At 40.0% G+C, this 20272-nt stretch overlaps 1 long non-coding RNA gene across 2 annotated transcripts; it reads left to right on the top strand.

Moving 5' to 3' along the window:
- The first annotated feature begins 666 nt into the window (after nt 1–666).
- Nucleotides 667–19243, top strand: LOC133070707 (uncharacterized). Of its 2 annotated transcripts, none has more exons than XR_009696201.1 (4): nt 667–1983; nt 10188–10323; nt 11864–11936; nt 18779–19243. It is a non-coding gene; the product is annotated as an uncharacterized LOC133070707 (long non-coding RNA). The 2 variants fall into 2 exon arrangements; XR_009696202.1 differs by lacking the exon at nt 18779–19243 and adding an exon at nt 15512–15557.
- Nucleotides 19244–20272: the final 1029 nt, after the last annotated feature.

Genomic DNA, 20272 nt, shown 5'->3' with positions numbered 1-20272 from the left:
AGCAGATTGCATTCGGGTCTGCATTTATGTCCTCCCCAGAGTCGTGGGTGGGCATTGCACAACCAAAAGACTCACTCAGGTGGCTTTTCACAGAACTGAAAAACAGGCATCACAAACCCAAGCTGCTACCCCTGAAGAGGGAGTCTGCCAGCAACTTTTCCAGCTTGAGAATAAGGTACACTAAAGAAGATTATAAGAAAAGATTAACCCTACCAACTATTAAAATGCATAATAAAGTTAGAGTAATTAAATAAGTTTATAATCAAGGTAGAAATAGAAAATCAATGAAACAGATTACAGAGTCTAGAAATAGACCTGAATTTGTTTTCAGATTTGAAATGCCGGATAGTATTTAGAATCAGTAAGGCAAAATTAGATTTTGTAATAAATTATGTTTGGACAACTGGAAATTTGGAAATGATGCATAGCTAGATCCTTACTTCATGTCTTAAACCAAAATAAATCCCAAGTTATTAAAACATTTATACTTAAAGAATTAGGAATGACAGTACTGGAAGAAAATGCCACTAATTAAAAAAAATAATTTTGGAGTGGGGAAACTCTTGGGGTCTGACACAAAACCCAGAAGTTATAAAGCACTAACTTGTTAAATGGGTTATATTTAAAAATATATAAAGCTTTAGAATGTTAACAATACTTGTAAACAAAGTAAAAAAATTCAAAGAACAAAGTGGGAAAAATGGATGCATATGATAAAGATATTATCATTTCGTATATATTTGTGGATATTCTTACAAATCAAGAAGAGTAAACGGACAGTGAATCAAGGATATGAATAAGTAGTTCATGGAGGAAATGTGTTTCTGTGTGTGTACAAATAAGGCATTGTAAATGTGCACTGAAGATTTATAATGGAGATTAAAACATTAAATACCATTTTCACTTAGTAGTGAATACTTACATTGGCCAGGTTGTAGAAAAGCAAACACTTTACCATCAATTATTGTTGAGAACAATCTGACTTCATCTACCAAAATTTACAATGTAGTGTAGGGTTCTACTTCTAAGATCTGCTTGCACAGATACACAAAGATATATGTACAAACAATTTGACTGCAGCATGGCTTGTAATAATAAGCAATGGATAGTCACCCCATAGTTTCTTACAAGAGGACTCCTTAAATTACAGTCTGCCCAGACAATATTCAGTTCTTAAAAAGAGTGAATTAGATCTGAGTGTACTGATATGGAAAAATGTTCAAATACATGAAGTTAAAAAAAAAGCAAGCAATGGAACAGTGTGGTTTGTGTGATTCTCATTTGAATATTTTAAAAAGTATCATCTATAGAATCCATTGCATGTTTGTAAATCATTTCTTAAAGGATATAAACTATGAAATGTGGTTACCTATGGTAAGGGCACTTGGGGGACTCTGGTGATAAGGAGAGGAATTTTATGTCATATACCATTCTGCATAATTGAGGATTTTCCTCTGAATATGTAATATTTTGGACAGAACTGAGTGACTAAGCACACACACACACATAATATTTTTACAACATGTGACAAATTTAATCATTGGGACCAGTCTTGGTTAGGGCAGCAGATTATATACAGGAGGTCTAGGTATTTGTGTTTGCCTTTGCAGGTTGAGGAAACCAGATGGGGTAAGAAACACATGTGATTACTCCAGAAAGAATGACTTAGCGCATGTCACCCTTAGGAATGCAGTGTCACCAAGAACCTTGGACCAGCACTGAGGTGAGATGGGACAGTCTCTAAGGCACAGAATTCACATCTTTCCTTTTCTCTTCTGGTGGTGCAGAGGGTGGTTCCTGGCACAGCTCTCCCTCTCTGCATTCTCTGGAGAGCCAGCTCTGCCCTGGGTTTTTGCTACCTTGTCATCATACCCTGGGTCTCATCTTCTGCTTGAAAAGAAAGATGGTGCAAGAGAGCAGCCACTGTCACTGAAGAGACTCCTCAGCTTCCTCTCCTAGGCTCCAGCATGACGATTTGGAATGGTAAGAAGTCTCCCGTATCTAATTACTATAAAAGTGTTTGTGCATTAGAAAACATCAGTCACTTAATGACAACAGCTTGAGAATTACTCAGGGAGTGTTAGGGAAAATGAGAAATCTTCAACACAGCCTGCATTCCTTATCACTAGGGCAAGAAAGGACTTACAGAAGGTACTCTGGAATTTGATAGCTCTCGAATGTCTTTTGTCTTTTCCTCTCTCTCCTTTCTTCTCTGGGAAACCAGACATAATCTTTCAGCTGACTTTTCATAACTGCCTGAGGAGGTGGCAGTTGAATATGTTTTCAACTTTCTTTTCTTTTTCTTCTATACCCAAAGCAGCGTTTAGGTTCCAGTCAATGGTGTGGAAATGATAGGATTCTTGTGACAGGATGGAAGGTGAAGGAACTAGAAAGCTTCATTAGTGATAAGTCACAGCCCTCAGGGAAAGGTTGGATGGGAGTTCAGTTTGACTTGGCTAGTAAGGAGGGTGTCCCAAGCGCCACCGGGCAAGCAGGCAGCTGCCTCTGGCTGGCAGGTTTTCTCAGACCAGGAGCATGTCCTCAAGAAGTCAGTCTTCACAACTGAAGTAACTCAATCTGAGATGCACAGCCCCCACTGGTTGGGAAAATGCTAGGGTGTGCAACCCAAATGCTGTGTGTGTGTTAGAAGGTGTATATGTAGGCTGTGGACAGGAAAAACTGGGACCAATTGTGTTATCTCTTCTTTGGACCTTCCAAGCAGGCTCTCTGATTCAGGTGGCTTGTCTGGGAAGGAGTAAATTCTCAGTCCCTCTCAATGTGATGCAATGATGTACCTACACGGTCATGTTGCAGAATGTGTATGTATGTGTGTGTGTGTGTGAGACAGGGAGAGACAGACAATAAAAGAAAGTGATAGAGCTGAATATACTCTGAGAACAAGAGGCTTGAACGTCATGCTAACTAGTTCAGACAAAAGAATTTTGTCTGATTAATAGTTTCTATTTTATGCAAACTCTATATTAATTAGGGTGTAAGCTAACTTCTGATAAAATACTTGTCTGTATTTGTTTCTGTAATCAAAGGGTATTCTCCCAGCAGTATTGTCGATACGGCATCATTGGTAAAACTAGAATGAGAGAGCCAAGGAAATGAGAGTTTCTGCCTCTTACTTCAGCCCAGCTCCTCTCCTTCCTGGATGGTTCTCTGGGAAGGTACATCCATGTGGTACATGCAGAAAGTAAGTTGACAGAGCTACATGTTTGAAAGTGGGTTTGGGCTTGAGGTCTCCATTTGTAGAACTCTTGGAAAGCTAATAGGAATGTTTCACTTTCCCCCAGATGGTTATAACCAATCTATTTTATCTACCAGCAGTAGGGGACTAGAACTACAGAGGGAGGGAGGTGAGAGAGAGATTGCAAGGAAAAAACGCAAGTGTTTTACAATCCAATGCCTAAAACTGCCTAGGCTACACATGGACTTGGGCTCTGCTGTGAAGAGGAAAGAAGAGAGACAGAGAAGTGCAGAAAACAACTGTTGGGCCAACTTTCCACTTTAGCTGCATGGCTGAGAGCAGGGAAGGAGAGCTGCTGCAGGTTCATCCCACTCCCAAGTGTGAGTTCACTGCTTGGAGCCCCTGCTCAGCAAGGAATGTGGCCCCATCAATATCGTGGAGTCTGATCATCAGACCATTCTGAGTAGTTACCCCCATTTCCAGAAGTGCAATGGGAAAGGAAGAAGTGATGTGTGTATAGGATGGGGAGTGAGGTGGGGTAGAAGAAGAAGCCTTAGAGCTTGAGGCTTCTGGAGGACCTTAGAAATCATCTTGTCCCACCCACACATTTTGGAGACGAGGAAATATATTGAAATGAAGTGAAGTCTACCAGCAGATCTGGGGTTTGAGCTAAGCTCTTTGGTGTGGAAACCCTTCTAGTTGCCCTAAACCAGTTGCATCTGTGAAAGCTGCTGAGGTGACTGCAAATCTCAGGATACAAAAGAGCCCTGCTGCAGAATCATATGTTGCACGAGTCCACCTCACACTCTGGACTGCACTTTAAAGACTCATCATAAAGACAAATGTCCCCCCAGTGGACAGATAACCTCATAGTTTAATAATTAACATTGCTTTTATGATGTGAATTTAAATGTTTATAAGGACTTTTTTGAGCATGTAATATAGTTCTGACACTGTAGAGAATTGTTATTAAAGTTGAGCTACCAATGGCTGGTTTTCTTTTAAGTTTGGACTTTGAGACCAGGCCCACTGAAACATGTAAGAAATCAACTATTGTATGAAAGGTGGTGATTTTAAAAGCTCACAACTGCTTTTTCACAAACCCTGCTGTCCTCATTTTGCACACCTATGGAGATGGGTAAGGCAAAATCTTCCCAACTTAATGAGTGTTCTTCAGAATAATTACATAAAAATAGACCTAGTGCAGCCCAATTATTTCTACTCTTGTCTGAAAAGCAAGTGAAAGGTCTGAAGCGGGCCTTCAGGAACTAGCCCTGGAGGGTGGAATCAGCATTGCCATGATTCTCTTTGTGTTTCTGATTATGAAACCTATTTATGAAAATACAGGCAGATCCCAGAAATACTGCAGGTTTGGTTTCAGTCTACCACAATAAAGCAAACATTGCAATAAAGCAAGTCACATGAATTTTTTGGTTTCCCAGCCCTTGGACTGCAAGGAGATCCAACCAGTCCATCCTAAAGGAGATCAGTCCTGGGTGTTCTTTGGAAGGACTGATGTTGAAGCTGAAACTCCAATACTTTGGCCACCTCATGCGAAGAGTTGACTCATTAGAAAAGATCGTGATGCTGGGTGGGATTGGGGGCAGTAGGAGAAGGGGACAACAGAGGATGAGATGGCTGGATGGTATCACCGACTCGATAGACATGAGTTTGGGTGAACTCCGGGAGTTGGTGATGGACAGAGAGGCCTGGTGAGCTGTGATTCATGGGGTCGCAAAGAGTTGGATACGACTGAGCGACTGAACTGAACTGAACTGAACTGGTATGAATTATTATCCTGATTTTTAAAGACGAGAGAACAAGTTAAGAGAGTTTCAAAATTTAGCTCATAATTAGTGGTGTTTAGATTTGAATTTAAGCCTGATCCTCAAGACCAATTACACAAAATTACTTTGCAAGTAGGTTTGCGGTAAATATTGTGGGTGGGCAGAGGCCTTTACTTTTAATCTCTGGTCAAATGCTGGTCTATAGTCAACAAGCCTGTGGCTACTGAAATAATCTTAGGGGTATATATTTGAGCAAAGATTTTCCTTGCCTGCTATGTTTCAGGTTGCATATCCTGCTGCAATTCTAAAATAAATTGGAATAGGAGTCTTACCTGGTTCTCTCAAAGCAGGAATGGACAGACTCACAGGGCTCTTTTCTCCCAACTCATTCATTCGTTAGTGTTCAGTCAGTATATTCAGTGCCTACTATCTGCTAGGCACCTGCAACACTTTTGTGAGCAAGATAAATAGACACCAGCTCTCATTATACTCTGATTTATGTTTTAGGCTCTGAAAGTGCCAGAATTGTGCTGGATTTCCAAGGAGGAATGGAATTTGCCTGCTTGAAACTTTGCAGTGGAGATGGTACTGCACTGATTTGATTGTTTTTGTAGATTACAGTGATATTTCTTCTCCATTCCTCCGGTCTAAGTAAATGTCAGGAATACTGAAAAGGTTGAAACTGACATGTTTCTATCAACAAATCCATATTGGTTGGATGTAGCGGGATAAAACAGGCTTAGAAATCACCCCCCTTCCAGGTACACTGCTTTGCTTGTATCATTTGTGACTTAGGTTGATGCTTTTGGTATTCATTGAATTTTTAAAGTGTCAGAACTATAAGTGCAAATGCAGGCCCCAACTCTTATTTATTTCTACCCTGGAAAGTCAGATAAATGTGTCCAAAGGTTCTCTGCTAGACAAACATTATGCTAGTTTTTGTAAGGAGTCTTTTTTCAGTAACAGTAACAATGGTCCTCTCCCAAAACAAAACCAAACAAGAGCCCCCAGAACTGAGCTTTCTGAAATCTACCCTTCCCACAGCCCCCCAGGCAAGTAAGTAGCTGACTGTTTCTTTCTTCGTCTCTGAGGCCTGGAAGAGGAGGGCATTCAGCACAAAACTTCCCCTCTGAGAGGAGGCTAAGATATAGTGGCTGTGCTAAGCTGCTTCGTTGTGCCCAACTCTGTGACTCTATGGACCCCAGCCTGCCAGGCTCCTCTGTCCATGGGATTCTCCAGGCAAGAATACTGGAGTGGGTTGCCATGCCCTCCTCAAGGGCATCTTCCCAACCCAGGAATTGAACCTGCATCTTTTACATCTCCTGCATCGTTACCACTAGTGCTACTTGGGAAGCCAGAGCTGGAATGCCTGGGTCCAGATGTTTGGCTCCCCGTCTAAGAAGCTATGTGACCTTGGCAAGTTACTTATCCTCTCCCTTCTTCAATGATCTTCTCTGTAAAATCTTCTCTTATCTCATTCCCAGTGAAGACTAAATGCGTTAAAACATGTAAGGCATTTAGAAAGGTGCCTGGCATACAGTAAATATCCAAAGCTAACTATTATTGATCATGAGGTTTATTGTGTTGTGAAACTTCTTAATGTGTCCTTCTAGACAAACACGTGTGGGTCTCTGCAACAAGTCATATACTTAGGACTAGTCTAAGACTTCTCTGATCCTTTCACTTCCATAAACCACAGGACATCATCTGTGAGATGCTTCCATCTCTAGGGTCCAGGGGCAGATGGGCATGGGGGAAGGGAGAGAAAGAGTGTGTTGCTTTGTTTCCAATTCTAAATAGGCCATTGTTTTAAAAACTTGGGTATCTAGAATCCTTCATTGAATTAGCCTCAGTATTTTTGAAGGAAAGTAGAAACTAAAATACAAGCTAAAGTGCTATAAATTTTCTTTGTTGTACATATTGGAACCTGAGGCCATTTGTTAGCTAGAATTTTAGCTAGGATTTAAAATGTGGTCTGTATAACTAATTTAGGTAAAAGACTCACTTAAAATTCATTAAGACCTTGGCACCTAGTGAAGGAAGCAGTATGTAACTGTATTTAAAGCTACTGCTCTTTCTAAATTGTGCTTTTAAATGTTCCAGAAGCAAGGCCCCAGGAAGGAACCATTTGTGCTGAGCACAGCTAAGCCAGAGAGGTCATGTGGTGTAGCAGGCCACTCCTGGGCACTGGGAAGAGAACTATTTGAATGAACCAGCAACTTGGTTCCTCAATAAGTTTTTGGGTTGAGACATGGTAATGGCTAGAATAATTGTTTGGGGGAAACTCTTGGGGATTTCAAAAGTCTCAATTTTTCTGTTTCTGATGAAGAAAGAATATAGAACCACCACAGGTAGCACAACCCACAGGCAAAGATAGCAGTTTTCTTTACCCATAGCGTGAATATTAAGTGAGAACCAGCTTCAGCTGAGGGCTTCCTTGGTGGCTCAGATGGTAAAGACTCAGCCTGCAATGCAAGAAACCCAGGTTTGCTCCCTGGGTCATCAAGATCCCCTGGAGAAGGGAATGGCAACCCACTCCAGTATTCTTGCCTGAAGAATCCCGTGGACAGAGGAACCTGAGGGGCTATAGTCCACGGGGTCTCAAAGACAACTGAATGACTTTCATGCACAGCCTCAGTTGAACTTTGTCAGCAGGCAGATGCAATCTGTCATAACACACAAACTGCAAATGAGAGGGAAGCCCTGGCCTCAGGTATGGAATTTCTTTCTTTTTGTTTTTTGAGAAAATTTTCCTAAGCCAAGGTTTAATTAAGTGCTAATAGAAAGAAAATTTAGTGGCAAGGGGTGCTATTCTTCACCTATCCTTGTTTCAATATTGTTTCAAAACACGGTCAGTCGTTCTTATCTGCAGAATGTCCTTATCCACTGGTCCTGCAGATAAGGAAGGGTGGATGGTTCTGCCATTTTATATCAGAAACTTGAGCATCTGTGGATTTGGGTATCTATGAGGGTCCTGGAACTAATCCCTGACAGATACCAAGAGATGACTGTACCTACTTGTCATGTGACCTTAGATAAGCTGCATTGCTGCTCGGTGCCTTAGTGTCCTAATATGTAAAGTGACATTAATAGTAGCTTCTGTTGCATGGAGTGGGGGTCTTGTGAGTATTAAATAAACTGATACATGACAAATACTTAGAATAGTGCCTGCTCACTCATAGTCTTTGCTTTTACTGTTATTATAATATATTTATTACACATTATATTTAATAAGTATTGTTTAGATGATCAAATACATTATTTTTCTAATAGTTCCTCTGAAGAGAAAAATCATTAAGCAGTGTGGAAGTATACGTGATTTCATTTTCCCCCATTACCCATGCCGAATGGGGACCTACTTGGTCTGGTCCACATACCCACAGCAGACTAGGTTTTTGAGAGGAACGGAGCAATATAGATTGCAGCAATCTATAGGAACAGCAATATAGGACTCTGTTCTTTTATTTTTAAACCTGTTAAGCAATGGTAAACATCTCTGACACAGAAAGAAAACTCTGACCAAATGATTGTTTTATTTATCAGCATCACATAGTGCCACAAGTATTTGGCATGGCATTAGAAAACCATTCTAGACTGTTATTTGTCTACTACTTGGGATTTTAAGTGAGGATCTAAACGTTAGAAATTCAGTAACACCATTGGGGATACATGAAAAGCGTACCTCTCCTGTATCTATAATAATTCTCTACTTATTGTTCCTGGAGAGACACATAGGTTGCACTGTTCCTGTCACTTCTGTCTTAAAAGAATGGTTGAAAGACAAAAATGGTAAAATAGCTGAGAAAATAAGCCAAGTTGTATTCTGATAAGCAAACTGCTGAGCCATTTTTTGTTTAATGGAAGCAGAAGGAAGCAGGCTCTTTTCTGCTTATTTCAAGGCTTCCTTAAAGTGATCAAGCATCCTTGTTTTCACCTTCTTGTCCCAGCTGCTTGGAGGTTTGGGCTCCTACTGAGAGCAGCATAACATAGGGAGAGGGAGTTCTGTTTTTCTTAGGAGAATGATGAAAGGAAAATAAGATGGTGACTCAGCTGGCCAGCAGGAGGCCCTTGCATGGGGAACACTTGGTACTGCCCACTCCCTCCTCCACCCGGTGTTCTGGCTGAACCTGAATTAAGTCCGATGGCTGCATACAATGTGACAGACTTGATAGAGGGGTTCTAGGCTCACCCCACCTCCCTCATTTTCTAAAATTCTTGATGTTGATTGTCCTCTGTGATTAACTCAGAAATATCAGAAACTGCATGAAGAACATGGCTACTCTAAGAAGGGACTGGCAGCATGGAATTCCTGTCCAAGGCCCCATAATAATGCAGTAGAATAGTTGACAAAGTGGTCTTTGACTTAAGAGAGAAGAGGTGTTACCTCATAGTGACCCATTCAAACGACGGCAATGAATGTTCCTGCCACCTCTGCAGAATTGAAATGATCAGAGTTAAACAGGATGGAGGGAAATGAAGGGAAATAGCCAACAGTGAAGAGTAGTTATCTATAGTTGGTCAGTGTAATTGCACTTATACATTCTGGAAGCCTTGCCACTGAGCCATGGGGGAGGGTAGCTCCATTCAGCCATCCTCAGCTGAACACAGAAAAGGAATTGAGTGATGGTTTCCTCAGATTTCCTGAGGATAATAGAGAACACTCTCGGTGCGTGAGAAAGACATTAATTTATGACATACAGTGGATGCCATAGGTCAACAGAGCTTAATTCTGTCAGGTTAAGAAAGGTTCCCACTATTCTTGGCATGACATGTTTCAAAGATGGGGCTAGTGAAACAGACAGCCCATGGTTGGGCATGTCTCTCTGGTCAGGGTGTGCTACTGCTGCTAAGTCACTTCAGTCATGTCCGACTCTGTGAGACCCCATCCCAGGGATTCTCCAGGCAAGAACACTGGAGTGGGTTGCCATTTCCTTCTCCAATGCATAAAAGTGAAAAGGGAAAGTGAAGTTGCTTAGTCATGTCTGACCCTTTGTGACTCCATGGACTGCAGCCTACCAGGCTCCTCCGTCCATGGGATTTTCCAGGCAAGAGTACTGAAGTGGGGTGCCATTGCCTTCTCCACGGTCAGGGTGTAGGATAGTTTTATTCATACCCTTGACTTAGGTCAGGCTTTAGAGTATATGTGATTGTGAAATGCCATTCATTCATTCACTCAACAAACAACTGAATCTCTTGCCCTTTTCTAGGCCCTGTGCCAGAAGAAGGGGATACCATGGTAAACAAGAAACAGATGAACAAAAGTAAATGATAATCTGTGCTAGGTTTTGGAGACACTCTAAGGGACCAGAAGAGAGAAAAACAATGGATTTGGGAATGTGGATGGTAAGTCAGGAGGTAGGCATACTTCAAAGAGGGATATTCCTGAACACACAGACATTGTCTCAACTTGGCGGATTCACCTATCTGGCAGGTGGTGGTAGCCATTTAGGCAATGTTTATGCCTTTATGCAGAGAAAAAAATGTTATCTCTCTGCTTCACAGTTCTTTTATAAACACAAGTAATTCCTTCTCAGGATCCCTGCTATGATGCTGGGAATCTCTGTATTGCCAGCACATAAGGGAGGGCTTAGGACATAGCAGGTATGTGACAGTGTTTGGTAACAAAAATGAAAGGGGCTTTTAGAACAGTAGGATGTTGAATCTGTGGTGTCATAGAATAAATAAGTTCCACATTTTCTCTACTTATTGTTGAATTTTTGGCAAAAGTAAAGTACTTTGACTTTTTTCTTGATCTTTCTGAAATCAAAGCAACCCCAGCGAATGTAAACTCCTGAAAAACATTGGATTTCTCTTTCATGTGAAAGGGGAAAAAACCCCTCAATTTTCTGGTGTAGTAGATATTATGTATGTGTTGATTTTGCTTGTGTTGCTTCAGTTCATGTCAGGTACTTCTGTCGTGATATTGCATTGGATATCTGACCTTAGAATGCTTTCAAAAGCATCCTACAGATTTATTCCTGTATGTATGATGAAGAACCCTGCAATATTTTAGAGCTTTTTAAATTAAACAACACTAAAGCTTACTTCGGAGAAGGCAATGGCACCCCACTCCAGTAGTCTTGCCTAGAAAATCCCATGGATGGAGGAGCCTGGTGGGCTGCCGTCTATGGGGTTGCACAGAGTTGGACACGACTGACGCGACTTAGCAGCAGCAAAGCTTACTTGTGACATAATTTTTTCATGTACTCCTAAAAGGACTATGAAACAATTCTTTTGACATTTCTTGAATTTATTTTGAAATAATAAAACTAATCTATTTATTAATCTGGTGAAATGATGTGTAAATAATTAAATTCTAGAAGGTCTGCATTTTGAAACATCCGTAGGGCTTGGTGATCATGAAATTTTATGTGTGAGCTTGGTTGGAGTATGGTGTCCAGTTGTTTGGTCAAACACTATTTTGGATACTGTTGTGAATATACTTGGTGGATGTGATTAGCATTCACAATTCCAGTTGACTTTCAGTAAAAGATATTAACTTCTGTAATGTGATTTTGATCCATCCAATCAGTTGAAGACCTTAAAAAGCAGAAACTGAAAAAAAAAAAAAAAAAAGCAGAAACTGATGTTTCAGGAAAAGAAGAATTCTGCCTTAAGACTAGAACATAGAAATCTTGCTGGAATTTCCAGCCTAGTTGCCTGCTGTATAGATTTGGAACTCAAGACTATAACATCACCTCTTGCCTGCATTTCTAGCTTGCTGGTTTGCCCTAGGGACTATTTTTTTTTAACTGAAGTGTGTGGACTAATGGTATTATATGAGGGATTTTGTTTATTTTATTTTTTAAAGATTTTTTTTTAATGTAGACCATTTTAAAGTCTTTATTGAATTTATTACTGTATTCCTTGTTTTATGTTTTAGATTTTTGTCTGTGAGGCCTATAAGATCTTAACTCCCTGACCAGAAATGGAACCCATGCCCCATGCATTGGAAGGTAAGTCTTCACCATTGTCACCAGGGAAGTCCCTATATTAGAGATTTTTGACTTATCAGCTCATATAATTGAATAAGCCATTTCCTCAAAATGCATCTTTTTATGTATATAAAATAGGGTATACCATCAGTTCAGTTCAGTTGCTCAGTCGTGTCTGACTCTTTGTGACCCCATGGACTGCAGCATACCAGGCTTCCCTGTCCATCACCAACTCCTGGAGCTTGTTCGAGTTCATGTCCATTGAGTCAGTGATGTCATCCAACCATCTTATCCTCTGTCGTCCTCTTCTCCTCCTGCCTTCAGTCTTTCCCAGCATCAGGGTCCTTTCCAATGAGTCAGTTCTTCGCATTAGGTAACCAGAGTATTGGAGTTTCAGCTCCAGCATCAGTCCTTCCAATGAATATTCAGGACTGATTTTCTTTAGGATTGACTGGTTGGATCTCCTTGCAGTCAGTCCAAGGGCATCTCTAGAGTCTTCTCCAACACCACAGTGCAAAAGCATCAATTCTTTGGCGCTTGGCTTTCTTTATACTCCATCTCTCACATCCATACATGACTACTGGAAAAACCATAGCTTTGACTAGGCAGAACTTTGTTGGCAAAGTAATGTCTCTGCTTTTTAATATGCTGTCTAGGTTGGGCGTAGCTTTTCTTCCAAGGAGCAAACATCTTTTAATTTCATGTCTGCAGTCACCATCTGCAGTGATTTTGGAGCCCCCAAAATGAAGTCTGTCACTGTTTCCATTGTTTCCCGGTCTATTTGCCATGAAGTGATGAGACCAGATGCCATGATCTTAATTTTCTGAATGTTGATCTGTAAGCTGACTTTTTCACTTTCCTCTTTCACTTTCATCAAGAGGTTCTTTAGTTCTTCTTCACTTTCTGCCATAAGGGTGGTGTCCTCTGTGTATCTGAGGTTATTCATATTTTTTTCCAGCATCTTGATTCCAGCTTTTGCTTCATCCAGCCTGGCATTTCACATGATGTACTCTGCATATAAGTTAAATAAGCAGAGTGACAATATATATCCTTGATGTACTCTTTTCCTAATTTGGAACCATATAAACCATATACAGGAAACATATACATATAGGATACATATGTTTTTGTGTATATGTATCTCCTATATTTGTCTATAGCTCTCCATGTATATGGATACACACACACACACACACACACACACACACACACATATGTGCATGTGTGCTAAGTCACTTCAGTCATGTCCGACTCTGTGACCCAATGGACTGTAGCCCATAAGGCTCCTCTGTCCATGGGGATTCTCCAGGCAAGAATGCTGGAGTGGGTTGCCATGCCCTCCTCCAAGGGATCTTCCCAACCCAGAGATCAAGCCCGCATCTCCTATGTCTCCTGCATTGGCAAGTGGTTTGTTTACTACTAGCACCACCTCGAAAGCCCCTCCCCCATACATATATACATACATACACATATATATGTATATGTATATATGTAAATGATTCTGCTTCTCAGGAGAACTCTGAGTGTTGTAGACTATTTGGTTCAACTGTTTGGTTCTTCTTTCCTGCAGTCTAGTTGGACCTGGGTAAAACTGGTAACAGTTTCTAGCTTTCTACTGCTCTAATTAGAGACCAGAGAGATTTGAAAGGAAGCCAAGGCAGTGTCCCACTCTTAAAGCTGCCCTCCCAAAAGGAAGAGAACTTTTGGCCCTGGGGAGAGGAACACTGAGCACATCCATTTATTTGATTTATTTTGTTGTGTATTTGGCAAAACAGAAAAATATGGGTAAGATTTTAAATCTTCATATACCATCATGTTAATCTGGTAGGTAACCTATGAGTCATGAGCCTATCCTGGAGGGAGAAACAGGGCTTCATGCAATATCTGTGCCTCTCTTCTCTACAACAGGAGGGTCAAGGAGCGCGGCAGCATTCATCTCATGACAGGATTTTTATCACCTCTAATACATAATATGACATGATGGGAAGGGGGAAACTAGAAAAGATACAGTGGATATAGTTCTAGAGTCACAGATTCAAATATTTTGTGACTAAGATTGACTTGAGATTTTTCTTGGTATTGAAGTGTCTTTTCTTGGTTTGGGGTATTGATACTTGAGGTGACTCACTTTATTCTATCACCCCAACTTGTGTCTAATAGAACCAGCCAAATACCTGGAAATTCCAAAGGCTGATACCCATCTGGTTACAGGTATCATTGGTTGTGTATGTTACTGTCCATCATTTCACTCACCAATGGGAATAAAATACCTCTTAAATAGCTAGAACCAAGATGCAGAAGTAGAGTTTCTCTTTCTTCCCCAACCTCTCTTCAATTTCAAGTGTTCCCACACTGGATCTTCCACCCTTCAGCAGTATTTGTTCTTCCCTTGTCCTATGCTCCATCAACCTGGATGGAAGGGCTAGATGCATACCATCTCTTTTTTTTCTTAGGATCTCCTTTGCATTCCCCTTTGCCCCAGACCAACTTTACTCACATTTCTAATAACATACATCTTACTAACCTCTTGTGACTTAGTTTTTCTTCTATTTACACAAGCTCTGGGCTTCCCAGGTGGCTCTGGTGGTAAAGAACCTGCCTGCAAATGCAGAAGACATTGCAGAGACAGGTTCTATCCCTGGGTCAGGAATATCCCCTGGAGGAGGGCATGGTAACCCAATCTAGTATTCTTGCCTGGAGAATCCCATGGACAGGGGAACCTGGCAGGCTACAGTCCATAGGGTAGCAAAGAACTGGACACAACTGAAGCACCTTAGCACGCACGCAAGCTCTAAACAGACCTTGCAATTGTGATCTCTGAAAGGCTGGGTTGGGGAAGGATAGTACAATTCAGAATATGGAGTTTGGTTACTGCTTTACAGAATATAAATGGAGTTGCATGTCTTTCCCAGGACATACAACATCTATTACTCAAGCTTGTACCTGGTCATTAGCTCCTAACTTGACTGCTGACATCAGCACAAAGAATATGATATTTTATTATTCTAGAGTATGGAAGGTTGCTTGAGCAGTCTCTCCCTGATCCTTGGGATAAAATGATTAGTAAATAAGAATGATTAATAGAACTGAAGTGAATCTTAAGAAATCTAACTGACTTCACTGCTTTCAGGTGGCCATTGCTAGATCAGCAATGACAAAACAACTTTAGACTCACATAAGCAGTCTAATTAATTGCAGGTGACTGCCTGAAAGCCTATGTTGATATGAATTGTGTGATCAAATCCAGACTCTGAATTTTCCATAATTGATATATGATATCTGATATGGATAAGTGATAGGAAAGTGCTGACACCCCTGACTCATAGATTCCATTCCTGGTTAAAATCAACAGAAATGGAGAATAACTCCCTTCAGTTTAAAATGACTTCACACAGTGAGAAAGGGTTTCTGGTGAGCAAAGGCAGAGGGGAATTCATCTTGCTACAGAGGAAAGAGGAGGTTGAAAAATAGCCATATTTTTTGAGTATGATAACTTTTCTGAAAATGTGCTAAAATAGAATAATACTCTTAATTGATTATTTGGACTGTGAGAGAAACTTTAAAGGCTAATAGAATGGCCTTGCTTGTTTTCCTAGCTCATAAGGACACAGTACTGAAAGTGTGAAGTCGATGAAAATTGGCCTTCTTCATAACTGAGTGAAGATGATGTTTCCATGGTCAGAAAATACTCTTAAATTGGACTTTCAGTGCTCTAAATTTAAACATATAAATTAAAAAATACTGTTTTGCCGAACTGTGTGAAATAGTGCATTTTCCCTCTAATGGAAAATCCATTCCCACATAAAAATAGAACTTGGTTCTTGGTTCAGATAGCTTCAGAGAAACTATTTTTTTTTTTTGTCATCTTCTAAAATGTGGGGGGGGGGTGGGAAATGTGGGTACCCTAGACCTAGCTAAGAAGTAAACAGAAACCACAATACATTTCTTTCAGAGATGTTAGCCTGCAAATAGGATTATGTTGTGGCTAAGGCCCAACAAAAAACGTCTAAAGGGCTAATGAAGTCTTTGTAAATGCAGGCAAATAGACTTATAACCCCCTTCATAATATGTGCAGTGATAGCAATAATACAACCACTTTTTGAATAATAAGCCATCATTTATTATTATATACCTGCTTGTCTCCTGACTTGCTTCTTTCCTTTTTTCCTCTTGCCTCCCCTCACACCTCCCCTCCTCTTGTTTCACATATACTGAGTTCCTATTACATTCCAGGAACTCTGTAAAGCTCAGGATATGATGGCATTGGGTTTCCGAATAGACAAGGATTTTACTGAATTTACTGATTTTACCGAATTTACATTCTAATGTAAATTTATACTCTAGTGGGGAAAGCTGGGTATGCATTATTAACAATGATGTGTTGTGTCAGGATTGATTGAATTGTCTATCTGTATCCTTTTGGTGGACAAAGGGGAAATTTGGGGACTAGAAGAGAGTGATTTCAATGTTTTCCTATTTATTGCTTACTATATGGCATCACCGACTCGATGGACATGGGTTTGGGTGGACTCCGGGAGTTGGTGATGGACAGGGAGGCCTTGGGTGCTGCAGTTCATGGGGTCGCAGAGAGTCGGACACGACTGAGCGACTGAACTGGACTGAATATGAGGAACGGCTTCCCCAGTGACCCAGTGGTAAAAAATCCTCCTGCAATACAGGAGCCACGGGAGATGTGGGTTCGATCCCTGGGTGAGGAAGATCCCCTGGAGAAGGGCATGGCAACCCACTCCAGTATTCTTGCTTGGAGAATCCCATGGAGAGAGGAGCCTGGTGGAATAGGGCTGCAAAGAGTTAGACATGACTGAAATGACTTAGCATGCATGCATGCTGTATGAGGAAGGCAGAGGCAAATATATCTTTACTATGAAATAACCTAGATACTATTTTACAAAGAATTGGGTTAAATTCACATTAATAGGAGAAGTCAAACTTTAAAAAAGGATATAGATCAGATAGATTGATCTTTGGAAAGAATTACCTTTATTGTGGTAGGTTCTGTCCTGTCACCTTGATTCTGATTCACCCGATTACAGCACGGCTTGATTCTGCTGTAATGTGGGAACTGCCAAAGAATGGCTCCAAACTTGCTCACTTTCTCTCTAATCCCTACTTGTAGGTCTCTCTTAATTTCAAGAGGGTGGTTGAGGGTGATGAACATTATTGTGCTAGGAGGAGGGCATGCATGCTCAGTTGCGACTCTTTGTGACCCCCCAAGGAATGTTTAGCTCACCAGGCTCTTCTGTTCATGGAATTTTCCAGGCAAGAATACTGGAGTGGGTTGCCATTTTTTTCTCCAAGCTGTCTTCCTGACCCAAGAATTGAACCCAAGTCTCCTACATCTCCTGCATTGGCAGGCAGATTCTTTACCCCTGTCTTACCTGCTATTGAATGTTAATTGTTAGTTCAATAATTTTAATAAACTAATTAGTCTATCATTAATCTAGCTATTGCTTAAAGTATTTTAATCAAAACCACATATTTATTTGGTTTTCGGAGCTGTATCTTAGTTTAAAAAACAAAGAAGGACTATTATAAAATTGAAGATGAACAATCAAAACCCTAAGTTTCTTTAAGAAAGAGGTGGTTGTGATGATGAAACAATAAATACTTTTTGGATTATTCCAATTTAAGAATATCCAGATATCTCAAGACACAGAACCTGGGGTTTCTAATTTTTATTATATGGACTTTTGTGAACTGAGATTTTTAAGTAATGCCACAGTGAAAATAAATAGAAGAATAATCGAGGTATTATACCAGAATCATAAATATACTTAATAGAAGTTTTCTGATAAAGAGTAAAAAAATCTTGTAGTAAAATATTTTTACCCAAATTTATACCAAAAATATAAGATGAAACATATAATTTTGATCTTAATAAATTAAGATGATTTATCTCTAACATCTTTGTTACTTCATAAGGTAAAATATTTCTTTTTCTTGGGGATGGTCTTGATCACTGCCTGCTGTACAATGTCATGAACCTCCATCCATAGTTCTTCAGGCACTCTGTCTGTCAGATCTAATCCCTTGAATCTATTTGTCACTTCCATGGTATAATCATAAGGGATTTGATTTAGGTCATACCTGAGTGGTCTAGTGGTTTCCCATGCTTTCTTCAATTTAAGTGAATTTTTCAATAAGGAATTCATGATCTGAACCACAGTCAGCTCCCGGTCTTGTTTTTGCTGACTGTATAGAGCTTCTCCATCTTTGACTGCAAAGAATATAATCAATCCGATTTTGGTATTGATCATCTGGTGATGTCCATGTGTAGAGTCTTCTCTTGTGTTGTTGGAAGAGGGTGTTTGTTATGACCAGTGTGTTCTCTTGGCAAGACTCTATTAGCCTTGTCCCTGCTTCATTCTGTACTCCAAGGCCAAATTTTTTTATTACTCCAGGTATCTCTTCATATTTTTGCCTTCCGGTCAGCTATAATGAAAAGGACATCTTTTTTGGGTGTTAGTTCTAGAAGGTCTTATAGGTCTTCATAGAACCATTTAACTTTAGCTTCTTCAGCATTGCTGGTTGGGGCATAGACTTTAATTACTGTGACACTGAATGATTTGCCTTGGAAATGAAAAGAGATCATTATGTTGTTTTTGAGATTGCATCCAAGAACTGCATTTTGGACTGTCTTGTTGATTATGAGGGCTACTCCATTTTTTCTAAAGAATTCTTGCCCACAGTAGTAGATAAAATGGTCATCTGAATTAAATTTGCCTGTTCCAGTCCATTTTAGTTCACTGACTCCTAAAATGTCAATGTTCACTCTTATCATCTGCTCTTTGACCACTTCCAATTTACCTTGATTCACTTCCAGTTTACCTTGATTTTTCCAGTAGTCATGTATGGATGTGAGAGTTGGACTATAAAGAAAGCTGAGCACCAAAGAATTGATGCTTTTAACTCTGGTGTTGGAGAAGACTCTTGAGAGTCCCTTGAACTGCAAGGAAATAAAATCAGTCAATCCTAAAGGAAATCAGTCCTGGGTGTTCATTGGAAAGACTGATGCTGAAGCTGAAATTCCAATACTTTGGCCATGTGATGCAAAGAACTGATTCATTGGAAAAGACCCCGATGCTAGGGAAGATTGAAGGAGGAGAAGGGGACGACAGAGGATGAGATGGTTGGATGGCATCACCAACTCAATGGACATGAGTTTGAGCAAGTTCTGGGAGTTGGTGATGAACAGAGAAGCCTGGTGTGCTGCAGTCTATGGGGTCACAAAGAGACACGACTGAGCGACTGAACTGAACTGAACTGAAGATAAAATATGATGAACATTTCTAACATCATTTGACACATCAGGGGGACTTTTTTTCTCTTTTTCTAAGTATGTTCACTCAATCATAGATGATGTCATATAAAGCACCTCTCTGAATGTGTTCAGTGAACTACTTTTATTCAATAACCACGGTCAAGTGAGTAATGGTGTTTGGTGGGTGGGAGTGGGGTGAGAGTGGGAAATGCTGCTTTAAAATGAAGGCTCTTCAGTAGTTTTACTGACCTCTAGTTCCTTAAGTATGCAGCAGTGGGATTAGAGGAAGCTTAGAGAAAGTAAACAATCAAAAATTTGAATCATGCAGTTATTTGGAATGGCAACATAGAGGAGTGAAACCAGCCCTTGATGGTGCCCATTGGTGGAGAAATCTAATCAAGCAGCATTTACCTGTGAGTAGTCTGTCCATACCCTCTTATGACTAATGAATCCCAGTTAGAGGGCATTCCCCACAGAAAGTTGCAGAGAAAGATTGTGCAGCAAAGTAGACCAGGGCCCTGGAAGCACAGACATTGGAGTTCAAGTCTGTGCTTCTTGTGCTCTCAACCTACATCTCACCACCTCGAGTTGGAGTTGGGAAGAGTGATCTCTTAATTCTTTCATTCTATACCTTTCCTTGGAACAATGCAATCCATTGAAAGTAAACAAATGCATCTTTTAAGATCCATTTTACAATAAGATTAAAATTTGAATTTAAGTTATAAGTTAATTTATATATATATTTTGCTTTAAACTTCACCTGGATTTTCTTTCCTGTTCTTCTTTCTTGATTCTATTCCCTGCCACATGATAATCCAATATGATAACCTTATGTATATCTTCCCATGCATGTTTGTTTTCATCATTGTTTTAGAAAATGAGATATTATACCCACTTCAGTGCACTTGAATTTTATCAATTAATAATTCCTATGGAAATTTCTCCAGGATAATTGGCCTTCTAGGTATAGAGATATATATCAAGAATAACATTTTCTTTTTTCTTTTTTAATGCTTATATTCATTGTTTTATTTTTTTTTACTTACTAAATTTTCTAGATGCTTCATAGAAATAA

This window comes from Dama dama, chromosome 15 (genome assembly GCF_033118175.1).
Source record: "Dama dama isolate Ldn47 chromosome 15, ASM3311817v1, whole genome shotgun sequence".
Taxonomy (NCBI): Eukaryota; Metazoa; Chordata; class Mammalia; order Artiodactyla; family Cervidae; genus Dama; species Dama dama.
The sequence above is the reverse complement of the archived record's forward strand: the minus strand, read 5'-3'. Positions and strand labels throughout refer to the sequence as shown.